Below are 27,529 nucleotides of genomic sequence, written 5' to 3'. Positions count from 1 at the left end.
CCAATCCCACATTAGCCGGTATACTGGAGAACAAATCTTGTACGTCTATAGTAATGAATGTGAGGTTCTCATCCCATACTTCATTGTTGAGTTTACCCAAGAAGTCCCAAGAATCTTTAACAATATGGCTTACTCTAGAATAAACAGGTTTCGTCCATTGGTCAATAGTTACTCCAATTTTGAAAGTTTTGGATTTAGAGCCCGAGATAATAGGCCTGAAGGGTGGATTAGCTAAATTTTTGTGTATCTTTGGTATTCCTATTATGTGTGCCAAAATAGGATAGTCAGTCCTTAAATACTCATACAACTCACTAGTTATTCTGTTGTCAAGTAAGTATTCTTCTAGTACTAAATCGATACGTCTGTGTCCGATGTTAATTTGATTTAATGACACTTCTTCATAATTGCCAGTTTCATGTAATATTTTGTGTATGTCGGTTAGATACTTATTCTGATCATATATCACAATGCCTCCACCCTTATCAGGCTTCATTATTCTTATCTCTTCATTTAGTATTAATTCTTCCATACACTTCCGTTCTCTAGGATCTAAATTATCATAAAACGTAGTGTTTCTATTAGTGTTGCCCTTAATATCCCTGTATAGTGTGTAGATATCTTTGCACACCATTCTTTCATATAAGGCCACCTGGGGATTCATCACTGGTATATATGTACTTTTCTTGACCAGCTTGTTTTTAATGATCTTGTTACTCGCCTTATTTTCATCATGAAATTGTATAGCTAAGTTTAGTCTTCTACAAAAAAGTTTTATTTCCTTAACTACATCAAATAAGTTGAACTGAATGGTTGGTATGAATTTCATGCCTTTGAAAAAAAGTGTTGTAATTTCATCTGTTATCAAAATTTCAGTATAGTTATATACCTTGAAACCCCCAAAAATGTAAATCTTAGGTACAGTTTCGACCGTTTCTACATTGGTAGTCTCAATAATCCCAGTAGGTTCAACTAATAGGGTAGCTACCAATGTCTTGTTGGGTGTATGTGTAACTGGACTTTCCTTACTGTTGTAATTTCCACCCTGTTTTTCTAAGTTCTCATCTGGTGTCTCTTGGGTGCCGGGTAATACCTTCCCCCTTGAAAATTCTCCTCTTGATTGTGTCTATTGAATTTCCTTTTATTCTTCGCATGTACTACCTGATAGTTTTCCAAATCATTGGATTGGTGTCTGGGCCAAACATAAGCCCTACCATTCTTATACATGTCTATATCTCTTTCTATTTTGTGTAGTTTCCTATTATAGATGTTTCTTACTTTATTATTAGCCATATTAAATTGATTGGAATATAATTCATACCATACTGAAAAACTATCATCATGTATAATGTTTTCATTAATCCCTTCCACTTCTTGTATAAGTGCATTCATTTTTTCCTCATTACACTTAATTAATTGTCTAATGTACGTGAATCCAAACTCGTCAAACATTTTGTTAAACTGTTCTTCCATTTCTGAACTGTATCTAACACCTAGTGGAAGTTTGAAAAATCTAAGGCCCTTAGGGACTATTTTTAACACTAAACATTTTTCTAAATAAGCATTGTCCGCTTTAACACTCTTCAATTGTACCAACTTCTTCCCCAAAGAGTAAATTTTCGATTTAATGTCTTCATTTTCAACTTTACTATACACATTTGCATTTTTAAAATTAGTATCCATAAAACTTTTACCAATACAATCATATTCCTCAATTAAGAAATCATTCAAAACATTTGTTACATTATGGCCGTTCTTGCGACCATCCCTTGGTTTGCTACTCAGCATTTTAGGGCTAGAAAAATGATTATGGTTAACAGTACCTTTATCCGTGCCATTCGCTTTGCTAGCGGCCACGGAATATGTTCTTATTTCGTCCCTCTGCTGTTTGGGACGTGCCCCCATTCTAACATGTTCGTTCCGGGTGTGAAACAGACTAAAATCAAATGTAAAGTCTGCATCTGTTGAGAGATTGACGTTCGTCTCTCCTATATCCAAATCCTGCTGTTTTCGCAAAAGCAAAACGCTACGTTGTCCATTAGGTATATCGCACGATCCGCTGTTGGTTACGCTCCCCATCGGATGTACCTGTGGTGTTGGTGTATCCATATTTACCACTTGCTTCATATTGTCTCCTCCAGCCGAAACCACTTCGGTAAGTCGATTGACCAGTTCCAAAAGTTTACTCACGTCGCTCTGGAGCGACGTCACTTCAATGCGAAGCGTGTTGAATTCCTCCCTGCTCAATGGGGTCACCGGTGCGACCGTGTCAGCCATAACACAACTAGTAAGGCAGAAAAACAGAATTTGAACGACCAAATGTACTTGCACAGCTGTTACAATCCCCCTTGACCCGAGAAGGAGAGGCAAATGTTATTTTTCTAAACCACTCTTTTTATTACGATAACACAAGTTGCTTCAAATGCTGCTGTACAGAATCCAATGCTATGAGGTTAAGCGCTTTCATCTGATATAATCAGATTTCATCAGAACCTCTTACAAGTGAACAATCACAGTTTAAATACCCACTTTGGCGCCTTTTTTGATTAATTAGCCACAGCACATGGTTTTGATACAGACTCAACAATTCTCCTATACTTAACAATACTTAATACTTAATACTAATACATGTTTACTAGTCCTAAACATATATAAAGGAACATAATGAACTTGTATATGAATTGAATTGTAGTATAATAACTTAATAACTTATTTTATATAACCTGTGTTTTCTATAGAATTTTATATAACCTGTGTTTTCTATTATAGATCAAAGTAGATGTGAGTGACAGAGGAGGTGATTGGAAGACTTATTTGGCATGGATCGAAAGTAAATGGCAAATCAGTCTTGATGCAACCACACCTCCAGGAATTAATGAATACATCAGTCTAAAACCTTTTTTAGCTATGCAATAGTTAAAATACGAATTAAGTGTCATTATGTTTTTTAGAAATTGACTACATAGACCAAGTACAACTGTATTGCATCAGTATGTGTACGATATATACTAGTATTAGAGTATCGGAGCATACAACAATTGTAGGAAAGTTTGGACATATTCTTAACTTATACACTAGGATCATCATTATGTATACATACTAAATATGCATTATCTGCATTACATATGTACCAATTATCAATTGTAAATGTATTGAGTGAATGGATCTCATTATTTTAACATAATTTTAATATATCATTATTTCTATACATTTTGATTTAGTATTAATTGTGCAAATTCTATAGAAAACACAGGTTATATAAAATAAGTTATTAAGTTATTATACTACAATTCAATTCATATACAAGTTCATTATGTTCCTTTATATATGTTTAGGACTAGTAAACATGTATTAGTATTAAGTATTAAGTATTGTTAAGTATAGGAGAATTGTTGAGTCTGTATCAAAACCATGTGCTGTGGCTAATTAATCAAAAAAGGCACCAAAGTGGGTATTTAAACTGTGATTGTTCACTTGTAAGAGGTTCTGATGAAATCTGATTATATCAGATGAAAGCGCTTAACCTCATAGCATTGGATTATGTACAGCAGCATTTGAAGCAACTTGTGTTATCGTAATAAAAAGAGTGGTTTAGAAAAATAACATTTGCCTCTCCTTCTCGGGTCAAGGGGGATTGTAACAGCTGTGCAAGTACATTTGGTCGTTCAAATTCTGTTTTTCTGCCTTACTAGTCCAGAGGTATAGACAGAACCCCTTAATGCATGACATGTGGACCAAGCCTGACAATGTGGATGTTAACAGCCATGTAGATGGTTATATCACATAAACACTGGTATACATTTGCCCCATAGGTTATGTATTCACACACCCCTGTCTGTCTTGACACATACTAACCACTGGTAGAGAGGTGCCATGGCCACATAATACCCACTAGTTAGTGACATACATCTGTACAGCATCCCACTGCTTTGTCTGACATACATGACTGTTATGGTGGCCTGGCAGCAGTACATCTGGCAAGTATCTGGACATAACATCACACTGGGTAAGTACACTAAGCTGCTAGGCATGTAACAAAGCACTGTGCAGGCTACAGGCAGACTGCCACAACACTGGCCTGCATTTCTTATGGGGGAATACACATGTACCTGCATATATAGCAGGCTCTACAGGCATGTCACAGCACAGAGTAACAGACACCTGTGTGAAAGTGCATAACCACAAGCAATGTGAACACAGCCACATATGGTAGCTAGCATAATATTACAGTATATGGACTATCTGATCAACACCATTCTCATAAACTGGACCACTACACAGTGTGGTCCGATGCCTGTCTGTGGTATGTGACATGTGTGTGTTTGGCCCTACAAACATTTAAGCCAATAGGGTAACATACTGTGGAGCAGCATGTAATATCAGATGTATTATGCTGGATGTACTGTATTTGTATAACTTGATGTTGGAGCTTTTCTCCCCGGGCCTCCACTGAAAATGGACCTGGTCCAGTCGGAATTTCCCAGTTAAAAAATGTAAAATAAAATAAAAATAAATAAACAGGACCAAGAACAATGACATCTACCACAGTCTGTTCACAGGCCAAGGTACATATTCACAATACACACACTGTTGACAATCACCATAAGTACACAGACATCAGTACTGTACACACAACATAATACCCAGGCTATGTCATCAAAGATAACCCCTACTATACATAACACATGTCACAGTCTGATATCTCACTAGCTTGTTATCAGATATAATGTTACTAAATTATGGTGTACAGAACATATGCATCTCTTACCGCATGACATATGTACACAGGTTGACAGAGCTGTGGCTAGAGGCACAAACCCAGGGCAAATATTGACATGTTGCTGTGATAACCTCATACATTTACTGTTGTAACAGGGTTTGTTGTGACATATGTCCTATGAGGGATATGAAGTTAGAAACTCTCATGCTTGTCACCATGTACTGTCTGCACTTCTCACACTGTGCTTCTGCAGTTCACAGATAGGTGCTCTGTGAGTAACACAAGAAACAAAAGACACCACACACTGCCCAGACTGCAGATGGCCCTACAGATGGGTGTTTCCACAGAAACATAGCACTGTCATGACAAGTATTAAAACATGTAGACCAGCCATATCCACACACATCCTGTTAAACCAACATTACTCCAAATGCAGAATAACGACACTTACATTCTGTAGTCATGTCAGACACATCCCCCCTCCTGTGTGTTGGCCTGTTTCCACAGTGTATGGTGTTAGAGGTAAATCTCAAATCCATCTGTGATGCTGTTTGCCAATCAACAGATCTAGGTCCTGCTCATAGTGAATGAAAAGGCTCAACACCAACATGATGTTCCTAGATATTGGAGTGTGCTTCCATGCAATTGGCTATGGGAATGTTACCAAAGCTGTTCCACATGCAATCAGCTAGAGGAGGGCTGCAATTTGTGCAGAGGTCATCAGCTGATCATGAGCATCAGTTACAAAACACATGCTGCTACTTAAGCAAAGCAGGTGTACGTCTCCACATCCACCACAGAGGGAGTAAGAGTGGCAGATAGAGGCAAAGATAGGTCAGGGAGGGGGTGGGAGAGTACAACCTAAGCATGTTTGTGTCACACACCTACCAGTACTGGGTATCAACCCCCTGACTGAGTATTGTTATCACATGTCTATGAAGTTATTGGATGCGCCACATAACTTGCATGTTGAGGAACTCTCTAAACGTATATGTGATGGTGAGTGACATCTGCAACAGTGATATGGTAGTGATATGGTAGGTGTAGTACATGTGCCTGTCTGCATGACCAGGTGTGAGCATCGACACAGCCACACTTTCTCAGGGACCCACACACATTGACACACTTGCAGGGTCAGGAATACACCTCCTCACCAGTTAGTTTGCCACAATAGATTACTGTTCAGGTATCACATGCACCACAGTGGTAATCCAGAGGTTATATGGGCAAAGGGTATGTGGTGGTATCTGACATCAGACAGCATGCTTCAGTATGTCAATGGGGGTTGTAGTGAGTGGGAATGTGGTCAGCAGCATCATACAACACACACACACACAGACACAGGGTGCCAGTACTGACATGCATGGGTGCATTGCTTCACGAGTGTGTAGTGACTGACTGTGCCAGAAGGCTATACAAAGCTAGGTGATGGTTATACCTTGGCATCAGGCCACATGACAATGGTCTGCAGTGTGGCTCAGGGGTGTAGTGTCTGGATTGGCCCACACAGGTGGGTATTGTATTCACCATCCAGTCACCTGGGTAACTAGTGTGTGTGGCCATTGCTGTGTATTGCTTTCCATGTATGTGTTCTTTAGTCCATGACATGGACTGTGTCTGGGATGTGCACATTTCCCATATGCATGTACAGTGACATGTGGAACTGTACCTGGGGTGTCTGACCCATGTTGTGTACACAGATTGTTATCATCAGATGTGCCAGTCCTGGCCTCATGTGATGGGAACAGGTAATGGACAGCAGTTTGACCCTGCACCTACAATGATAGCATGATACAGGTATTCCCTGGTGTCAGTGGCATCTGTCCATACAGGGCATGTGTTTAAGACATGGTATGTCCTTTGTGGGTCACATTTGATGGCACCACAGGTGTTGCAGGTGTCCAGTGGGGAACATAGTGAAGGTGCACTGTCTGCATGTACGTGCCTATTGTACTGATGGACTGGGTGCCATGCCCTTTGTAGTCCACTGCAGTCACACCATGGTTACTATCAGTGGGCAATATGGGTACTACCACCATAGCGGTTGTTACCTAGGCAAGTATGTTTTTGTATGAGACGTGGGTTGAGACTGTTCTTTGGGTAATACAAGGGTTGCTAACTTTGTTCGCCAGGCCTTGATGTCACATGTAGGGGTATGGATTGGCACTCCAGCCTCTCAGCTATTTCACATTTGTTATCCGTGTACAGTGGACATTGTGACATATAATAAGGCCACCATATAAGTAATTTGCAAAACCCGCTACACAATGAGTCCATTTTTTAGACACTCAAGGCCACCTCCACACAGGATACGAATGACAAACACAGACACACTTGCCATGTCTGAGATTAGAACTCCTACCTAAACAGTTTATTACACTACAGCACAACACAGGTAGAGGATGCACCATGGAGGTTACTGGTGTACTCCTTCCCCAAAGGTGTATTTCACAGTGAATGACATCAGTAGCCTTCCCAAAGTAGGGCATTTGATCTGTAGTGAGTGTGACTAGCATAAAAAGCATTGCTCCCTATACAGACAAAGAAACACACGCTCAAACAACCACACTTGCCATGTGTGGGAATTGAACCCCTACCAGAGTACTTTATTACACTACAACATTACATTGTTATAGGACACGCCATGGAGATTACAGGTTTCCAGTTTTCTCAAAGGTGCATTTCACAGTGAATGACATCAGCAGCCTTGCCAAAGTAGGGCATTTGATCTGTAGTGTGTGTGACTAGCCTAAAAAGCATTGCTCCCTACACAGACATAGAAACACACACACAAACAACCACACTTGCCATGTGTGGGAATTGAACCCCTACCAGAGTACTACATCACACTATAGCATTTCGCTTTTATAGGACACACCACTGAGATTACTGGGCTACAGCTTTCTCAAAGGTGTATTTCACAGTGAATGACATCAACAGCCTTGCCAAAATAGGGCATTTCATCTGTAGTGAGTGTCTTCTTCTCCTTCTTCTTCCGTCTTTTCCCGGTTAGGGGTCGCCACAGCGGATCATCTGTCCACTCATGATTGGCAGTGGAGTTTTATGGTGCTGAGTTGCCAGCCTGGTGCCCAACCTTCGACGGAAGGCACACACATGCATGCACTCACACCTAGGGCCAGTTAAGAGTGTCCAATCCACCTACAGCATATCTTTGGGATGTGGGAGGAAACCGGAGCACCCAGAGGAAACCCACGCAACCACAGGGAGGACATGCAGACTCCACACAGAAGTCACCCCAGCCAAGGATTGAACCAGAGAACCTCTTGCTGTGAGGTGACAACGCTAACCGCTGCACCACCGTGGCCACCCTTGATCTGTAGTGAGTGTGACTAGCCTAAAAAGCATTGCTCCCTACACAGACATAGTAACACACACACAAACATCCACACTTGCCATGTGTGGGAATAGAACCCCTACCAGAGTACTATATCATATTCCAGCATTACACTGTTATAGGACGTGCCACAGAGATTACTAGGCTATACCTTTCCCAAAGGTGTATTTCACAGTGAATGACATCAGCAGCCTTGCCAAAGTAGGACATTTGAATTGTAGCGAGTGTGATTAGCATAAAAAGCATTGCTCCCTACACAGACAAAGACACGAAAACACACACCAGTTGCCATGTCTGGAATTAGAACACCTACCTAACCAGGGTATCACACTACAGCATTGCACAGTTATAGGAAGCGTCACAGAGATTACTAGCTACAACTTTCCCAAAGGTGTATTTCATAATGAATGACTTCAGCAGCCTTGCCTATGTAGGACATCTGAATTGTAGTGAGTGCGACTAGCATAAAAAGGATTACTTCCTACACAGACAGAGGCACACACACACAATTGCCACATCTGGGATTAGAAATTCTACTTATCAAGTTTGTCACACTTCAGCATTACATAGTATTAGGACATGCCACAGAGATTACTAGGTTTCTCTATTCCTAAAGGTATATTTCAAAGTGGATGACATCAGCAGGCTTGTCATAGTAGGGCTATGGGGAGGGCAGTGTGTGTGCATGGGCCATAAGCCATTCATCTAGAGGTTGACACACAACATGCAAGCACATGCAGGGTTATATTCCGCAGGTACATGTATACAGCTGCTAGATGACTACTGCCTTGTACAGTCATGTTGCACAGCTAGCACTTGCATCACATAGTCTGTAATGCTGATGGATACCAGTGGCTAATTTCTACAGTGAGTGACATTTACACATCATGTGGTTGTAGCCATTTGCTGTGTGCTGGGTGGGATAGGCCTCATGATGGATGGCTCTTTGTCACAGTCACTCTCTTCCACACATCTATGTATGTCTACTTTTGGCTTGTTATAGTGTGATGTCCTTGGATATATGTTTGTATTCCTATCCACTGTGTGTGCAAAGGTTTACTATCAAAAATTCAAAGCAAACTCAGTCGACCCACATATGGTCAACCGAAAGAATTTGAAACGCATATAGTTGAACACCGAGATTGCCGAATCACAAACCAAATTTGACCTACGGACAGGTTTTAACATGGGTCAAGATAGAGGTGAGGTTTGTAGTTCGGCAATATCGGCATTCGACATTGCCGATTTCAACATTCCGATTCTCGATGGAAGTGGAGTCGACCGAGTTCGCTTCAAATTTTTGATAGTAAACCGTGTGCAAAGCATGGCTGGTGCATACTGAGGAGTGTATGCACTAACATCTGCAACAGTCAGATATGTATGGTCCACTGTTGTTTGCAGACATGGGCTTCATTAAGTGTGTGAGCATGCCCAGTATGACCTTTCAGTATGTTGTTGTCTGACATTGCCTTCATTTCTCTAAGTGTGTGAGCATGCCCAGTATGCCCTTCTGTACCAAATGTGTGGATCCATTCCAGGTCATTTGTACTACAGTGCAGACCTTTGTGTTGTACACCTACAGGTAGCAAACTATTTCTGCAGGGTAGCCATAGATAATTTGGCAAAATGGGACAATCTGTGCAAGGGATAGTGTGTACTGTAGGTGATTGTGTCTGTGCTGCTTCTGCTACATGGTACTGGTGTTAGCAGAGATATTCAGACATGTGTACTGTTACACACTGTGATGTTTTATGTCCTCAAGTACTGTCATGTGGACATTCTTGCTCACAGTGATGTCCTGGGAAACAAAGGTGAATGCAGCTGTACAGTGCTGGTAGAGGATCCCATACTTGTACATCCATTGACATGACAGCATGGCCTTAACTTGTTGTGGCAATACCTCACAGCTGTACAGATTCACACAGGTTACCCAGAGGCAGGGGCCATGAGTCAGGACATTACCCCTACTGTGGTGTACAGGTAGGTTTGTAGCCACCCATTTATGTGTTTGCAGCCAGGGATAGTGTGTACACACAGCTGTGTGTCGGACCTTGCACATTCCATGCTGACCATGCCCCCACCCCACCTCTATTATTCTATCCTCTGCCATACATTATGCATACAATCTCTGATACTTTCCCTAAGATTATCACCTCATCACAGCTGTGTTTCAGTGTTGGTCCACAGTTTATGCAGTGGGACATGGTGCACATGTTACTGTGGTTTGTTCACATGTCCTTGCATGTGGCTTATGTGGAGTGTGTTATGTTGTTATGTGGGTGTCCATGACATAACATGCATTGGCAGTACATGTGAGACACAGGCCTTTGGCAGAGGCCTGTAGGCCATTTGGTGGTGATGCAGGCCAGCTGTGGCAGGCCATTGCATTCTGTCAATCCTACAGTCCCAGACCACCATACAGTATATTCCCCTGGGGTGACAGGTTAGGTGTGCTAGGTGTTCATGCCAATACTTTCTATCAGTACTGATTAGGTGGTGTGAATGCTGACAGAGTGCTACCTACAGCTAGGGACATACCTGCATGGGATACCTGCACTGCATGCTGCATTCTGTCACTATTGCCATATACAGGTGAGGGTCATATTGTACCCATTCCCAACAGCAGGGACACGACCAGAGAGGTACCTGTGGGTGGTGTTTGGGTGAGCTGGGTGCATGTGTGCTATGGACACTACTTGCATCTGATGCACAAATATGCATGGGGCATTCCAGTTATGGTGGCATGTGCAAGTACAGCAGCTGTTTCCCAATACATCAGTCCTACCACCTTTGTGATCTGTAAGTGTTCGGGCAGACTACACCAGTATTCCCTACTACAGGCCCAGATAATGTGATGCATACCTGTATGTACAATTCCAAGGGTGTGTCCATTTTACAGCTATACATTATATACTGTATGTCTGGGGTACTTTCCCCGGTGTACTGCTTGTAAATCTAGCCCAACAGCCATGCCATGTCAATCTTTCAGATGGTGACACATATTACCACCATACATTTACAATGGCTTATTGCTAGCATGTGTTATACTGGTGGGAATTGCCTTTGGCACTGCAATTGTGAGGACTTGGCCCTGTCATCGGCAGTAGTGGGCAATGGCTACCAGATCATACCTAAACATGCATACATACTGACCACTCTCACACAATATGAAACACACAACAACCTGACACACACACACACATACCTGCATATTGTACAAATGCTACAATCTATCCTGCTACATTGGTCACCTCTGGGCATCTGTGGTCCACTGTTATTATACCTGCACATACATGTTACTACATTTCTACATAGGATTGGGGGGGCAAGCCTAACTGTTACTACATGTCTTCATAGGATATAGGGGTACACCTGACTGTTTCTACATTGCTATACAGGATTGGGGGGCACACCTGACTGTTACTACATTTCTACATCGGATTGGGGGGCACACCTGACTGTTACATCGTGTGTACATTGGTTTGGGGGGCACACCAGACAGTTACTACATTTCTATATAGAATTGGGGGGGGGCAAACCTGACTGTTACTACATGTCTAAGTAGGGTTGGTGGGGCACATCTGACTGTTTCTACATTTCTACACAGAATGGGGGTACACCTGACTGTTACAACATGTCTACGTAGGACTGGGGGCACACCTGACTGTTACTACTGTCTACATAGGCTATGGGGGGCACACCTGACTGCTTATACATTGCTACACTGGATTGGGGGGCACACCTGACTGTTAATACATGTCTACATAGGATGGGGGGCACACCTGACTGTTAATACATTTCTACATAGGATTGGGGGCACCTGACTGTTACTACATGTCTACACAGGTTATGGGGGGCACACCTGACTGTTTCTACATTGCTACACAGGATGTGGGGGCACACCTGACTGTTACTACATGTCTACGTAGGATTGGGGTGGGCACACCTGACTGTTACTACTGTCTACATAGGCTAAGGGGGGGGTACACCTGACTGTTTCTACATTGTTATACAGGATTGGGGGGGCACACCCTGACTGTTACTACATGTCTACATAGGATTGGGGGCACGCCTGACTGTTACTACATTTCTACATAGGATTGGGGGGCACCTGACCTTTACTATATGTCTACATAGGCTATGGGGGGCACACCTGACTGTTTCTACATTGCTACACAGGATTAGGAGGGGTGCACACCTAACACTTGTACACATTTGCTATGACTGTACTGGTATGTCAGGTACTCCATTTCATTCTGTTTTCTAACCTATCATGCTGACTAGAGGCATGTCAGTGTACTACAGGTCCTACGTTTGATTGACCTACATATTGGTTTCTGACTTCCTACCCTTCAGAACTAACATCCCGTTGCCTGAACTGATGTGGTCTGTCTGTGTAGGCCTGGGGGGGAGCTACCCATAGGCATTATTCAGTGGCCTTAGCACAGCCTTTGTTTGTGTTTGGCTACACCTGTCTTGCTGTTTGTGACTGCTGTTTGGTATCTGAACCTCCCTGACTGGCATGTGTGTGTCATATGGACACATGTGGCCCAGCACATTTCCTGCAGTGAGTTTTGTCAACATGTTTAATACTGGCTACTATGGTGACACCCGTATTTGTTACAGATCTCATGTTGCCACTATAGGTGTCTACTATCTGCTGGCATCCTATTCAGCCACCCGATTCCCTTACATGCTCACATCCATACCATAGATACAAGTAACTATACATAGTACTCCAATCAGTAAGCGGTAAGGGGAGTGACTTACCTTGTGGGTGTGCCAGTATTGAGGATGGTGCTGGGTGCTGCCTATGTCAGATGTGCATAGTACACTCCCTATACATGGTTGAGCACAGGTAGTGACATGTTTGGCATCCTTTTTACTGCATGTGAGAGTCAGAGAGAGGTGTCATTTCCTTGGTCCCTGCTGTGTCAGTGTATGTGCTATGCGTTGCCTCTTTGCCAAGGCCATAGCATACTGGGCATGCCTCCATCTGCCTACTGGGGCAGGCTTAGGTTGTTCCTCCTCTGAGTCACTCTTTGCCTGTGCAGGCCTTGGCATTGGTGGGGGGCTGTGTGGCCCTGCCCCATGCTATTCCTGCTGCAGCTGTTTCTGCAGGATCATATTGTGTAGCATGACACATAAGATAACAATTTGGGTACATGTAGCTGGTGAGTACTGCAAGGCTTCACCAGATGTGTCCAGGCACTGGCACCGTGACTTGAGCATCCCAGACACATGCTCTATTATGATTCTGGTCTGTGCGTGTGCCTCATTATGGTGTTCTTGTTCGGGTTTGTGTGCTTTTCTGATGGGTCTCATCAGCCACAGCTCCAGTGCATAACCAGCATCCCCCACTAGGTGACCATAAGGGATGTCCCCATTTGCAAATCTCTGGTACAGCTGCATCAGATGCCAGATGTGGGAATTGTAATAGCTTCCAGGGCAGCCAGCAGACACATTCATTATAATGCCCTGGGCATCACACATAACCTGGCAGTTGATGGAGGGGAAGCCCTTGTGGTTGATGTAGACCCTACCCCGCTCACTGGGTGGTGCTTTGATGCCTATGTGTGTGTGCAGTCTATAGCACCCACCACCTCAGGGTATTCTGCTATTTAGTGGAAGGGACGCATATTGCTGGCCAACACCTCACTGGTGTTGAGGAAATATATGTGCTCACCGGCATGTGCTGACATAGCATCCAGGAACTGGTGGAATAATCTGGATGGTGATGCCTGTGAGATCCCCATGATATCCCCACTTGGGCTTTAGGAGGTACCTGTGGCTAGTATTCCTAGGCCTACACATACCTTGGTATCCACTGGGATGGGTTCCCCTCTGTTAATTCTGTGTGTCAGGCATGGCCAGCACAGCTCAACAATTTGCTGTAGGAGGTCCTTGTCCACCCTATAGCGCTCCACTATCTCCAGCTCATGTAGTCCCTGGTAAGTTACCCTGGGTCTGTACACCCTTCTCCACCTCCTCACTGTGGGTTGGTCAACAGCATTCTCATCCTCACCACCCTCAGCCTCTTCCACATGTTGATGTCTGATAGCTGCTGCAGCCCCTATCATTCTGTTGTCTTTGTTTGTTAAAATGTCCTCACTTGTATACTTTGGTTGTATAGAGTATGTGGGAAAAACAGAGGGAAAGGTGTTTGCATAGTTTATAGTAGTGTTCTGGGCTGGGCTGCCCTGCTGCCTGTGTAATTGGCTGATTCTGATACATTTCACCTGCCAGTTATGCTAGTTCTCCTACTTTACCTTCCTACTGCTGTTTTCCCTTCCCATTGTCTTCCTGTTTACGCCTGGGGGCCCACCCCGCAAACACAGTGCTCAAATGTGCACAGAGCTGCTATTTCCTGGTTTACTTTTTTTCCCTTTAAACCCACTTAGGCAATGTACAGAGTGCTAGGCAGCCTCAGACACACACCCTTGTTTAGCTCTGCTAAGCCAGGAGTAAACCCGAGCCACAGGGCTCCAATCTGCTTACAGTATGCCTGACACACACCCCTTATGATGTCAGCTAAGTCCTAGGCTTGCACCAAGCTATAACTGCTCTTAAACTGTTGGTTGCTGACTAGCATGCAGGGGAAATCTGGGATTCAGTATCATTCCCATCATTTGCATAGGATTGCCTGCCGATGCATAGTTACATGTCCCACACTGAGCCTCCCCCTTAGCAACCACTATTCCCTGGCCATGTTGTCTTCTGCCTGCCATTGGGTATAATGTCAAAATAGTGATTTTGGTTAGAATGCTTATTTTTTTTTTTCTTCTTATTTTCCGGCCGATCCCATTTGTGCGCCACTGCCCTATGCTTAAACAGCTGAGGTTGGCTAAAAAAAAAAAGTTGATTTTTTTTTTATTTTTGCAAATGTTGTCCATGCTAATGGCAATTTGAAGAAATGTACTCTGTCACTGGCGGAGTACATTTCTGCAGATTACACTAGTCCTGCACAGCCAGTTTCCAGCTTCCTGGATCACAAATTCACGTAATTTGCATGAATTTCTCCTGAAAATGAGGTAATTTGTATACAGGGGCTGAATCTGTGCAGGACTAGTGCAGGAGCACTCGTGCACATCCCTGCAGGTTATTCCTGGATTGCATGGCAGACATATTGCCTGCTGGAGCTCCTGCACTAGTCCTGCACACCGTGCAGGGCTTGCAGAATCCGGGGGATACTGTCAGCAGACTTTTATTCATCTAGTTGAGAGCATTCATATGAGGCTAAGGAGTTCTGTCTGCGCTACTTGGTTGTTGAGACATTTAGAAAAATATGCAAATTATATCTATATAAATTAATATTATAAAAAGCAACAGTTAATATCTATTTAGCTACACTACACAAAGGTCAAATATTAATGTAGTTGAATTTGCCACTATGTAAGCTTTAAGATGAAATATTTTAAAGCTTTGTACATGGCATGGTTTTGGAATTATTGATGCAAATATGAACATGCAATATTTGATGCTTAGAAGCATCTGTAGGAGTTAATTACAGATGCACCTGGAGGCATAACACGGATGTAATGAGTTAAGGGCATTTTATTGATGACAGAGTTACCTGGGATGGCAGACTTACCAAAAAGTGCTATAATGCATTTCTTGGTATTCAGCTTTAAACCATGGCTTTGGCATGAAAAATTTTTCTGTATTTGAACTTCCTGAAGGGTGTTCTCATCTTGGAGGGATTCATTGACTATTTCCAGTTTGCATCTGTGATGTTGGTTAGCCAAAGGCCTTTGACACATGCTTTGACATCCAAGAAGTAGATGCCAAAGAGGAGTGCCCCTAGCACAGAGGCTTGGGGGCTCCACTGGTGACCGGCCTCTTTGTGCAGGTGGCCTTACTTATTCTAACCCCCTGGGTCCTATAAGTGAGTAAGCCAGCTGTCCAGAATTTTATAAAGGGGTTTATACCTAGTTCCATAAGTTTGTTGACAATGTCCGAGTTGGGTATTGTATCAAGTTCCTTAGGCAGACCTAGACAGCAGTATGCACAGTTTTCTCCACATCCATTGCCTTAGTGACCTTTTCAAAGAAATCTATCAGATTCAGTAAGCATGACCTTCCTTTGACAAAGCCAAATTGGGATCAATCCAGTAGCTGGAGGTCTGCTATGTCCTTGTTGATAATTTCTGTGGTAATGCTTTCTATGGCTTTGCAAATAATACTAGGCAGACTAATAGGTCTGTAGTTTCCAGGGTCTGTTGAAGGTCCTCCATCATGAAGGAAGTTGATTGTCGCAGTCCTCCATTCACGTGGCACAAAGCCTGTTTAAAATTATAGTTAAATAATGACTCCAAGGGTCCTGCTAAGATGTATTTTGGAGTATTCAGGATGGATCCTGGAATGTTTTCATGGCCCACTGAGGCTGTGTTCTGGGCTTTAGTGACTAAGCCAGTACATGCTCCCTAGTTACAGTTGGATGATTTATGTTCAAGGGCATTATTGGGAATGATTGGAGGTGAAAGAGAAGCAAAGTTGGAACTGACTAGGGTGTTAGGTTAGATGGTGTCTCCAGTAGGTCCAAGTATGCATTGTGAGCTTCTTGGGATATGGAGGGTGACGTGTTGCTGGCTAGGATATGGTACAGGATTTTGTCTGTAGTGATATGCACATGAAGGAACTCCAGCATGTCATCCTGTTTTACCAGCCTAGAGATATGTTTGTTACTGATGTATATTGAGACACCTCCACCTTTAACCCTTCTGTGTGCAACTACTGGTCTAAAAGTGAGGAAAGCACTGAAGCCTTGCACTGCCAGGGTACTCTTTGCCATTTAAAACCATGTCTTGGTAACTGCATAGATATCTATATTCAAGAGTGTGAGGAGGGCTTGGAGGGAGTGCAGTTTTTTTATTCAAGAGTGTAAGGAGGGCTTGGAGGGAGTATAAGTTTTTCTTTATTTAGGTTCCTGGCATTGCACAGTAATGCCTTGAGGTTCTGTTGAACTGATTTTGCTACTTTACTAGATTTGTCAATTTGGCATTGCCTAAAAATGGCACTATGGGGTGGACAAAGCCATAGACAGAACTCCTCACAAGTATGGCAGGTGCCAAGGCCCAAAAAAGCACAAACCCAAACCAAAATAAAGGGCCAGCACCAATGGAAGTTGGCAAAAAATATAAATTTAATAAATAAACATTTCAAATCGACTTGGGAGTGTAAAACACCCCATGTCAGCACAAACGTGCCATGTAATAAATAAGCAAACCGGTTTCGGCTGTATAAGCCTTCTTTAGTGCCTACATCCAACTAGAAATAACAAGATTCACATCAGAACAGTGATTTAAATAGCACATGCCAATTAAATAATTAGTACATAATAAATTCCTATTAGGAAAATATTAAACAGATATACAACAAAACACTAATAGTCAGTGGATTCCTATAGCAAATATATTAGAGATGTTCATTCAAGCCAGGGCTAAAAAGACCACCCAATTTAATTATCCATTTTCTTTCTTGGTTGTTTAAAATAGTACACCAACCGCTTTTATGGGATCTGTAACCAAAGAAAATGAATAGCCAGGAATCCAAACAACTGAATGAATGAATAAATTTAATTCAAAGTTAAGTGCTTTCTTCCCTGTATAGATAAGGGACTTCCTCAGAATAAATGTTAAAAATCAATCATTTGTTCTGAGGAAGTCCCTTATCTGTACAGGGAAGAAAGTGCTTAACTTTGGATTAAATGTATTAATTCATCCAGTTGTTTGGATTCCTGGCTATTCATTTTCTTTGGTTATTGTGTTTTTACTTTCCATACTTGGTCAAGTTTTATGGGATCTGTCCCTTGTAACCTTGTCAATAACTGTAAAGTGAAAAGAAGCGGAAGGGTGCTTAAGTGTATGTTTATAAAGTGCACTAGAAGGTTTGTGGTTCCTTATGTCACTAATATGTTCAGAAATTCTAATGCATAATGGTCTGGATGTTTGGCCAACATAAAAGGCTGAACAGTGACAGGAGGCCAAATAGACTACCCAATCCGAACCACAGTTGGCCAAAAACCTTATATCAAAAACTTTGTTAGTGTTAGGACTGGTGAATTCCTTAATTTTGAAAACCCTGGCACAGTGTGTACAATGACCACATGGGTATGTACCATATAACTTATCACCCATAAGTGTGTGTTGTGTATGTCCAACTAGAACCTGGGACGTATGTTTATAATGGCTCAAAATTCAGCTCAAAGTTTTACCACATCTAAAGGAGAAAAAAAACATCTCTGGCCTACCTTAGATGCTGATTTTGGGTCTGCTAACAAAATGTTCCAATGTTTCTGAATGATATCCATAAAAGGTTTGGTGTTGTGTCCATATGTAGTGACCATTCTCAAAACATCTTGACCTTGTGATATCCGGTCCTTGTTTTTATATTGCAAAAGTTTCTCCCTAGCCTGTATAGAGGCCAAATTGCTAGCCATGGCAATATTACCTGCTTGATAGCCCCTGTTGTAAAAATGGTTTTGCCAAATCCAACTTGTATTTAAGGAAGGTGTTATTATCAGAACAGATGTGTTTTATTCTCAAAAATTGAGATTTAAGGATGCTGTGTATCACGTGAGGCAGATGAAGACTACTGGCATGAAATAAAGAATTATACTGGGGATATTTCCTATAGATCTGTGTACTCAAAGTATTATCCTCATTTCTGGTGATGGTCACATCCAGGAAAGTAATCTGCTTAAGATCAAAATTTACCTTGAATTCATTTCCCCATTTATTTTGGTTAAGATATTCCACAAACTGCAATACGGCACATCTGCCTTCCATACCAACCAGCAATCATCCAGGTATCGTCTCCAAATGTCTATTTCATCCAAAAAGATGTTATGATTGGAATTATAGATCAGTTCGGTCTCCAGGTAGGCCATAAGTAAATCTGCATATATCGGGGCAAAAGATGCCCCCATTGCCATTCCCTGTGACTGCCAATAACATTGTCAGTGAAAGTAAAACACATTTTTTGCAAGGACATGTTCAGTCATACAGACTAAAAGAGTGTTGAAGCCAGGTGGATACAAAGCCCTTAGATCTAACCAATATTGCAGGGCCATTAATCCTGCCCAGTGGGGAATATTGGTGTATAAGGCAGTCACATCTAGTGTGCAGAGAAGCCAACCTGGTTCCAACTGAGTATTGGAGACGATACCAAGAAATTGGGTGGTATCTTGGATATGTGATCTGATATAAACCAGGAGAGGTTTTAAATAAAGAGTGAGAAATTCAGACAAGGGCTCAGTTAAACTCCCTCTCCCTGAGACAATTGGCCTTCCTAGTGAACAATGAGGATCCTTATGTATTTTGGGTAAGAAATAAATTTATTGTGATCTAGGATCCTAAACCGTAAGATGTTATACATCCGACTGAGTAATACCTTCCTGTTGTGCCTGGGATATAAATCGATCAATTTCAACTTTAAATTTATTACTTGGATCAAGGGGCATGGGGATATAGTGCCTGGCATCCCCCAGCTATCTCTGTGATTCCTGGTAGTAGCTATCCCAATTCATAACTACTACTGCTCCCCCTTTGTTAGCTGATGATATGACCAGATCTTTATTATTTTTCAAATCCTCCAAAGCTGATTTTTCAACCCTAGAGAGATTATGATGACAGCTGTTATTCCCATTAAAGTTGTAATGTAAATCTTTGAAGACAGCAGATTGGAATAAAGACACCTGATCAGCCACAAACAAATGGGAACATAACTTAGACCTTTATTTATTTATTTATTTATTTATTTTCAGACATTTTTTTTTCAAAATCTCTTTATTTGAATTTGCAGATATTAACAGTGATACATCCAATCAAAAACACAAAACAAACAGTACATACAAAAAGGAAACACTCAAAAAACTAATAACACAAGAAATATATATACACTATATACAATAGAAGTCACTACATCATCAAATGGAGTATAAAAGGTTTTTAACATCACTTAAGAAAGTGAGGGATAGTACAAGGGACATATTTTATGAAGAAGATAAATATAGAAATTCAACCACTTATTACACTTAATGTAATTAGGGAATACAATTAGATATATAAAGAGGAAAAAGGGAAAGAAGAGAAAAAAAAAGCAAAACTAAAAACTGGTTATAATGCAGATATTGCATAAGATAAATTTGTCTTATCCTGTCAGTGTACAGATTATCTTTCTTTGTTAAGAATTACATCTAGTAAGTAACCCCAATATTTCTGATAATAGTGTTTCTTTTTTTGTTTTTGTATAAACTAGTTTTTGAGATGAGATATATTTAATAGCAAGGTTGCTAAAGCCTTACCATGTAATTGGAGATGTGACATTCCAATTTTTAGTGATATACAATTTAATAAGGGCACACATCATGGTAAGGACATTTTTTATTTTTTGAAGTTGAGTCATGTTAATGTGCAATATAGCTGTCTCCCATGACAGGGCTGATTTTTCATATCCCATCTTCTCTAACCTAGCTCTTAAAGAGCACCATAGGTTGTGTACCTTGTTACATTTCCACATGACATGGAGAATATCAGCAGTTTGGTTTGGGCACTGCAGACATATAGGCGAGAAGTTGGAATTGAACTTATTTAGTTTTGATGGAGTACAGTATACATTATTTATCATAATTTGTGTACATAGCAGCTTCTTAAAAGGAATGAATTTTATTGTATTCTCAATGGCCATTCTCTTATTTTCTTCTGTCAGAGATTGTTTTTTTTTCTTGCCAATAGTTTGAAAATAATAGATAATTTTAGTGTTTTATGTTCATTACACGTTTATATGTCCTAGAAATTGTTTTCCCTTTCATCTCGAGGTTTTCTAGTGTTAGATTTACTAAGTTTAGCATTTATGTGATAATGGATTTGCGTAAGAATAACAGTATATTTCTTAGTAAGATTTAGTTCTAATCTTATTTGTTCTATATTGTATTCTCTCCATTGGTATATTTCCCATACTGTGAGATCTTTTATCAGAGGGTAATTTGTTAGATTTAAGGGTTTATTGTTTATTAGTAGGTTGGGATTTAGGTGGAGTGGTTGTATAAAGGCAAGAGCATCTAATAATTGCAATGATTTAAATAATTTCTGTGTAGTAAGAATCATGTATTTAATTAGTAGGTGTATATTCTTCGTGAATATGCCATTTTGATTTAGGTTTAAAAATGGTAGGGATTTGCTGTTATACCGAAGGGATTTCAGTTGTTCAGACCAGATTTTGGTCCATTAGGGTGTCCAGGTATTTACATACTGGTCATGGCTTATCTGTATTAGTCTGTAAGCAGTAATTATACTATAATAGAGTTTGAAATCAGGTAACCCCAATCCTCCTTTATCTTTGGTAAGTACAAGTTTGTCATATTTAATTCTAGTAGATTTGGGGTACCATAAGAATCTTGATATAGCTTTTTCTATATCAAGGAAGATTTTTGGGGGAATATTTGAAAAAGTAGCATTTAGTTGAAAGAGTATTCTCGGTAAAAGGTTCATCTTAACAACACTAGCTTTTGAGAGTAATGACATATTAATATTCTTCCACCTATTGATATCACTTTCAATAATGGTCCATGTACAGAATAGATTATTCTTTATCATATCCTTAAAGTCAGGAGTAAATATTATTCCTAGGTATTTTATCTGGCAATTTATCTTGATTTCACTCATGGGAAAGTAAAATTCCTTATGACCTATAAGATTCATGGGAAATATGTGGGATTTGTTTAGATTTAAATTATAGTTAGAGATTTCAGAGAACTCATCTGTAGCTTTAAGTATTTTTGGGAGGTCAGTAGTGGGAAGTTGGGGTGCCTTCTGTGTGGAGTCTGCATGTCCTCCCTGTGGTCTCATGGGTTTCCTCCAGTGCTCCGGTTTCCTCCCACATCCCAAAGACATGCAGTAGGTTGATTGGACACTCTAAATTGGCCCTAGGTGTGAGTGTGTGCATGTGTGTGCCTTCTGTGGAAGGTTGGGCACCGGGCTGGCAACCCGACACCGTAAAACTCCACTGCCAATCATGAGCAGACAGAGGATCCACTGTGGTGACCCCTAACCAGGAAAAAGCCGAAAGAAGAAGAAGAAGAAGAAGTGGGAAGGTGAAAATATATATTTAAGTCATCAGCAAAAGCAAATAATATAAGATTTGTATTATAGATTCTAGGTATGTGATGGAAGTTTTTTTGTGAAATAAACAGAAGGAGAGGTTCTAGATAAGGATTAAAGAGGTATGGAGAAAGAGGGCAACCTTGTCTTGTACCATTGGATAATAGTATAGGGTTCATTTTGAGCTTATTTATCTGAATAGTGGTAGAAGTTTTCTGATATAGAACCTTAGTTATCCTTATGAATTCCTGAGGAAAACCATATAAAGGCAATATATTAAATAGGAAATGTAAATTAACTCTATCAAAAGCTTTTGGATCTGTTGTGAGGACATATCTGGGGCATTTATCACTGTTAAGAAGTCTGATAATGGTATCTAAGAGGAGGGTGTTATCACTTGTTTGCCTGTTTATCATAAAGCCCATTTGTTCTTGGGAAATGTTAGAGGGGAGTACATTCTTAAGTCCATACCTCTCTACCTGGAAACATCAAAAATCTGGCCATGAAAAATAGGTACAAATCTGTACGCTGATTAACATCTAATTTGCATACATAATTATGTAACCCCACCCACTCCGATGGAATTATGGGATACCAACTTTCGAACACAAACTGAAGAACAGACAAACAAAATATGGCACCGGAGTCCCCCTGCAGCTATTCCAATGTCCCATTACCTGGCTATTTCGCGTTTCACCTCATTTACCATAAACACTAATGTGTGCATACTGCTTTCCTTCTCCAATGATTATTTGGATTTTATTTTTACATTTTGCAGCACATCAATGCGCAAACACTAACAGACATCTGATAAACAAAGCAACACTGTCTCACAATGGAAACAGACTTGACATTAAAACTTCTCTGCCCTTGGAACTCACATTCATTGAAACAGCATTGAAACCTGCACTACATCCAAAGAAAATGCATCTGGCCAGTGGTGGATAAAGATTACCTTTTTGTTTTCAAATCACTGGCCCCTTGCACACAAAACAAGAAACATACATGCGTTCTTTTCTTTGATACACCTTCCTGACTTTTATTAAGTTATATTCCTTGTATAATACAGCGCAATTGTTAGAGCACATTTTAAATTTATTGTATGAAAGAACATTTTTCCAGTAGGCTGTACTGTAGGCAATGAAAGAAAATGCATGAACCAATAATTACAAAACTGCCCAATTCAGAACATTTCCATCATAAAAGACTACTTCCACGCCCAAACTATAAACAAAATGACAGTAGTATAAGCCATAGGCATCTTGCACAGCTTCTAGCACTTATTTTCAATTTCAGGGTTTTTTTTAGGGGGGGGCAAAAGGTCAAAAACCAGGGACACATTTTAAACATTGCTTGTATAATTTTGGAAAGTTGCTAGAATAAAATGTTGTTACCCCCCATGCAAGTTACTGGCAAATCTTGAACTCAGGACACTATATACTACAGTCAGTGCAACATACCACTATGCTAAATCATTGGCTATCATTTAGTGAATACAGTTCTCACTTCTCACCATAGCTCTCAACCTCTTAGCACAAAAAACCTGGACAAAAGTCAATAATGGGTGAGTACAAATTCAGTTCTCACTTCTCACCATAGCTCTCAACTCTTAAAACAAACGTCCTGGACAAAGCTCACAAGTGGTGGTGGCTAGGACTTATCAAGGACACATTTTAAACATTGCTTGTATAATTTTGGGAAGTTGCTAGAATAAAATGTGTTACTACCATGCATGTTACTGGCAAGTCTTGAACCCAGAACACTATACAATACAGTCAGTGCAATATACCACTATCCTAAATCAGCAGTTTAAACAATAGGAAGACTGAAACTTAATGGCTATCATTTAGTGAATTCACTTCTCACCATAGCTCTCAACCTCTTAGCACAAAAATCTGGGCAAAGCTGAGAAATGGTGGTGGCTAGGGACTTTAGGCTCTTTTTGCCCTGTACCAAAGGTACAGGGTTTGAGCCTAAATTCCTCTAGTCACCAGGTGTATTACATTGGGGGCATTTTCAGACACACACAGACACACACACATGCAGATTTAAAGCATTCTTCCCTTGCAAAGCAGTGAAACAGCAGCAGATTTAAAGCATTTGTCCATTGCAAAGCAGTGAAACGGTAGCAGATTTAAAGCCAGTATTCTCCCTAACAAAGTTAAGTCCATTGCAATCTCCCTATAGTGGCGCACACTCCCTTACCCAGAGCAAAAGTCGGCAGCAGATTTAAAGAAGGCATTCTCCCTAGCAAAGCAGTTAAGTCCCTTGCAAAGTCAACATTTCTCTTGGTGGCAGCAGATTTAAAGGCAGCTATCTTCCCTTACATTTCTGTCCGAAACAGCAGCAGATTTAAAGCCAGCATTCTCCCTAGCAAAGCAGTTAAGTCATTTCTCTCAGCGGCAGCACACACACCCTTACCTAAAGTAAATGTCAGCATAAGTCCAAACAGAACACTCCAACACTGATGCCATTGCCCAGTGCTTCATTAACATTAGCGTTAAACTGGTCAAGATTACTAAATGTAGAACATTTTTAGTACTGATTAAAATTAACATGTTTTCTTCATATATAACATACTATATGTTGACTTTCAAAACATTTACTTAATATTGATATTAGACCAATGGGACAATAACTAGTAATGCCATTGTAAGATCCTTTTTTTAATATGTGGTCACTATATTGGCAGGCTTTCAGCTATCAAAAACAATAGTTGTGACAGAAGATTAAATTGATCTTTTATGTTATATATGAAACAACCTGATATTAAATCCTGGTCCTCAGAGATATTTTTAATATTAAAAAAGCTTTTTTAACCATTTATTCTTCAGTTATGAGGCATTAACTTCTGATATTTTTTAAACTACAGGTTCAACATGTGCAAACTTCTTGTATGATAGAATTGTAGTAAAATAATTATTCAAATTTTCTGCTAATTCATTGTTATTATAATGGCAACATTGTGACAAACTGAATCCACTTTGCTGGTGGCATTTTTTTTTGCACTGTTTACACAGCTGTTGGGGTTTGGGCACTTTATCACTGAATTCTCATATGCATTAGACTCTTTAACACTCTACATATGCTGTTAAGTGCTTGCTTTACACTTCTTGAGCCATGCTGGTCTTCTACTTAAAGTTACATACCCATTCAGCATGAGACTACCTTACATATAAATCTGGTAAAGATCATTATCAGCTGGAAATGACAGGACTGCAATTTAAAAAAAAAAAAAAGCTGTACAAAAATCAAGTAACAATACTAAACGCAATATATATGCTCTTAAAATGCTTCATTTGTCAGATGTTTATGTAATGGAATATCATTTTGGAATCCACAGTGAATCAGCTGCAAATTTAAAGCCAGCATTATCCCTAGGAAAGATAAGTCCATTGCAATCTTCATACTGTGGCACACACACCCTTACCTAGAGCAAAAGTCGGCAGCAGATTTGAAGACAGCATTCTTATTTCTCCCTAGCAAAGCAGTTAAGTCTCTTGCAAAGCCAGCATTTCTCTCGGTGGCAGCGAGCAGATTTATTTCAAAGCCAGCATTCTTCCCTTACGTTTCTGTCCGAAATGGCAGCCGATTTAAATCCAGCATTCCTCCCTTATAACCGACTGGCTGGTAGTGCTCTTCTTTCAAATTCTTGGCAAGGCACTTCCCGCCTGCTCGCAGCCAGCCAGAAATGATGACGTGAGCTCCTTGAGCTCAATTCCGACTGGCTGGTAGTACTGATGGAGCCGACGTCATCATGCATGTGATGATGTCAGCTCCGACAGCGCGAAAATTTAAAAAATAAAAAAAACAAAAGCAAAGAAATCGGAAATGAAGGGGTGCCACTCGGGAATCGTGGCACTCCTTCATTTGGACCCCAAAACTCGGAAAAAAACGAGTAATTCAGGACGGTTGGGAGGTCTGCTTAAGTCTATTTGCTATAACATGAGCTAGGATCTTAAGGTCAGTATTTATCAGGGCTATTGCTCTATAGTTTGCTGGATCTGTTGCATCAGAATTTAGTTTTGGAATTAGCACTATTTTGGAGTTATTTAAATAATTATCTGTTATTCCATGTTGTATTATAAAGTTGAAAACTCTTAATAATACTTTGGAAATAGGTTCCATAAATAGTTTATAAAATTCAGAGGTGTGGCGATCGGGCCCAGAGGATTTACCCAGTTTGAGTTTGTTTATTGCAGCTTTTATCTCGTTTAGTTGCAGGGGTGCTTTTAGGAGTTTTTTTTGATCTTCCGTAATTTGTGGAAATTTCATATTATGTATAAAATCACCAAAATTGTCTGTAGATGGTGATAAGATTATGTTGTATAGTTTCTTATATATGTCTTCAAAAGCATCTACAATATCTTGGTCCTTGTGCTTCACCAGTCCGTCATACACTATTTCTCGGTGGGCCATTTTTATGTTAATTAGTCTAACTAGGAATTTTGAAGGTATTTGTGCCCATTCTGAATACTGATATATTGACCTTAATTCTAACAGGGAGATATTTTTCTAGATAGTGTTTGTGTAATTGCTTTTGCCAGTCTATTACTTTTGCCTCCAGGTCTCTAGAGTATTTTTTCTGAAGTTATAATTCAGCAATATTTATTTGAGTTTCTAATTACTTTTTAAAGTCATTGCACTTTTTTTGAACAATGCAGATTTTTGTATAATTATACCCCTAATGACCACTTTGGCAGCCACCCGTTGTATATCATAAGGGATTTGAGTGGAAATAAAGTAATTTTGAAGTTGGGTTGTGACATTCTGGATTTTCCGTGCTGTTTCTTGGTTTTGAATGATTTTAGGATTTAATGTCCAATTATTGAAATAGGGAACATTTTGTTTATATGTTTGAAAATGTATTAAGAGACTGATTTTTCAATGGTCTGAGTTAGTTCTAGGTGATACAACATAATTTAGTTTGTTCGAAAGCAATGATTGGGAAATTAGAAAAGCATCTATTCTGGGCCAGGTTTTATGAGTGGCTGAGAAGAAAGTGAATCTTGATATTGTTTCATCATATCGGAATTTAATATAGGGGTCAGTTAGCTCAAAATTATTTTGTAATTCTTCAAGTGCTGTAGTGGTATATTGCAACTGCCTATTTTCATTATGTGATCTATCTTTGTCTAGATTTAATAAAGCATTCCAGTCCCCACCAATGATATACAAATGATTTGGGTGGTTAGCTAGTATATTAAAGATTTCATAAATGAAGAGATGTTGATTAGAGTAGGGGTTATATATATTAAGAAAGAGTAATGGTTTATTTAGAGTATGATATTCGCTAGTAAATAATACCCATCTTCCATTAGAATCAGCTGTAAAAGAAGTAATTTCTCCTTGGAAATAT

This window comes from Protopterus annectens, chromosome 2.part0, assembly GCF_019279795.1.
Source record: "Protopterus annectens isolate FY-2018-M chromosome 2.part0, PAN1.0, whole genome shotgun sequence".
Taxonomy (NCBI): Eukaryota; Metazoa; Chordata; order Ceratodontiformes; family Protopteridae; genus Protopterus; species Protopterus annectens.
This window is presented reverse-complemented; position numbering follows the sequence as displayed.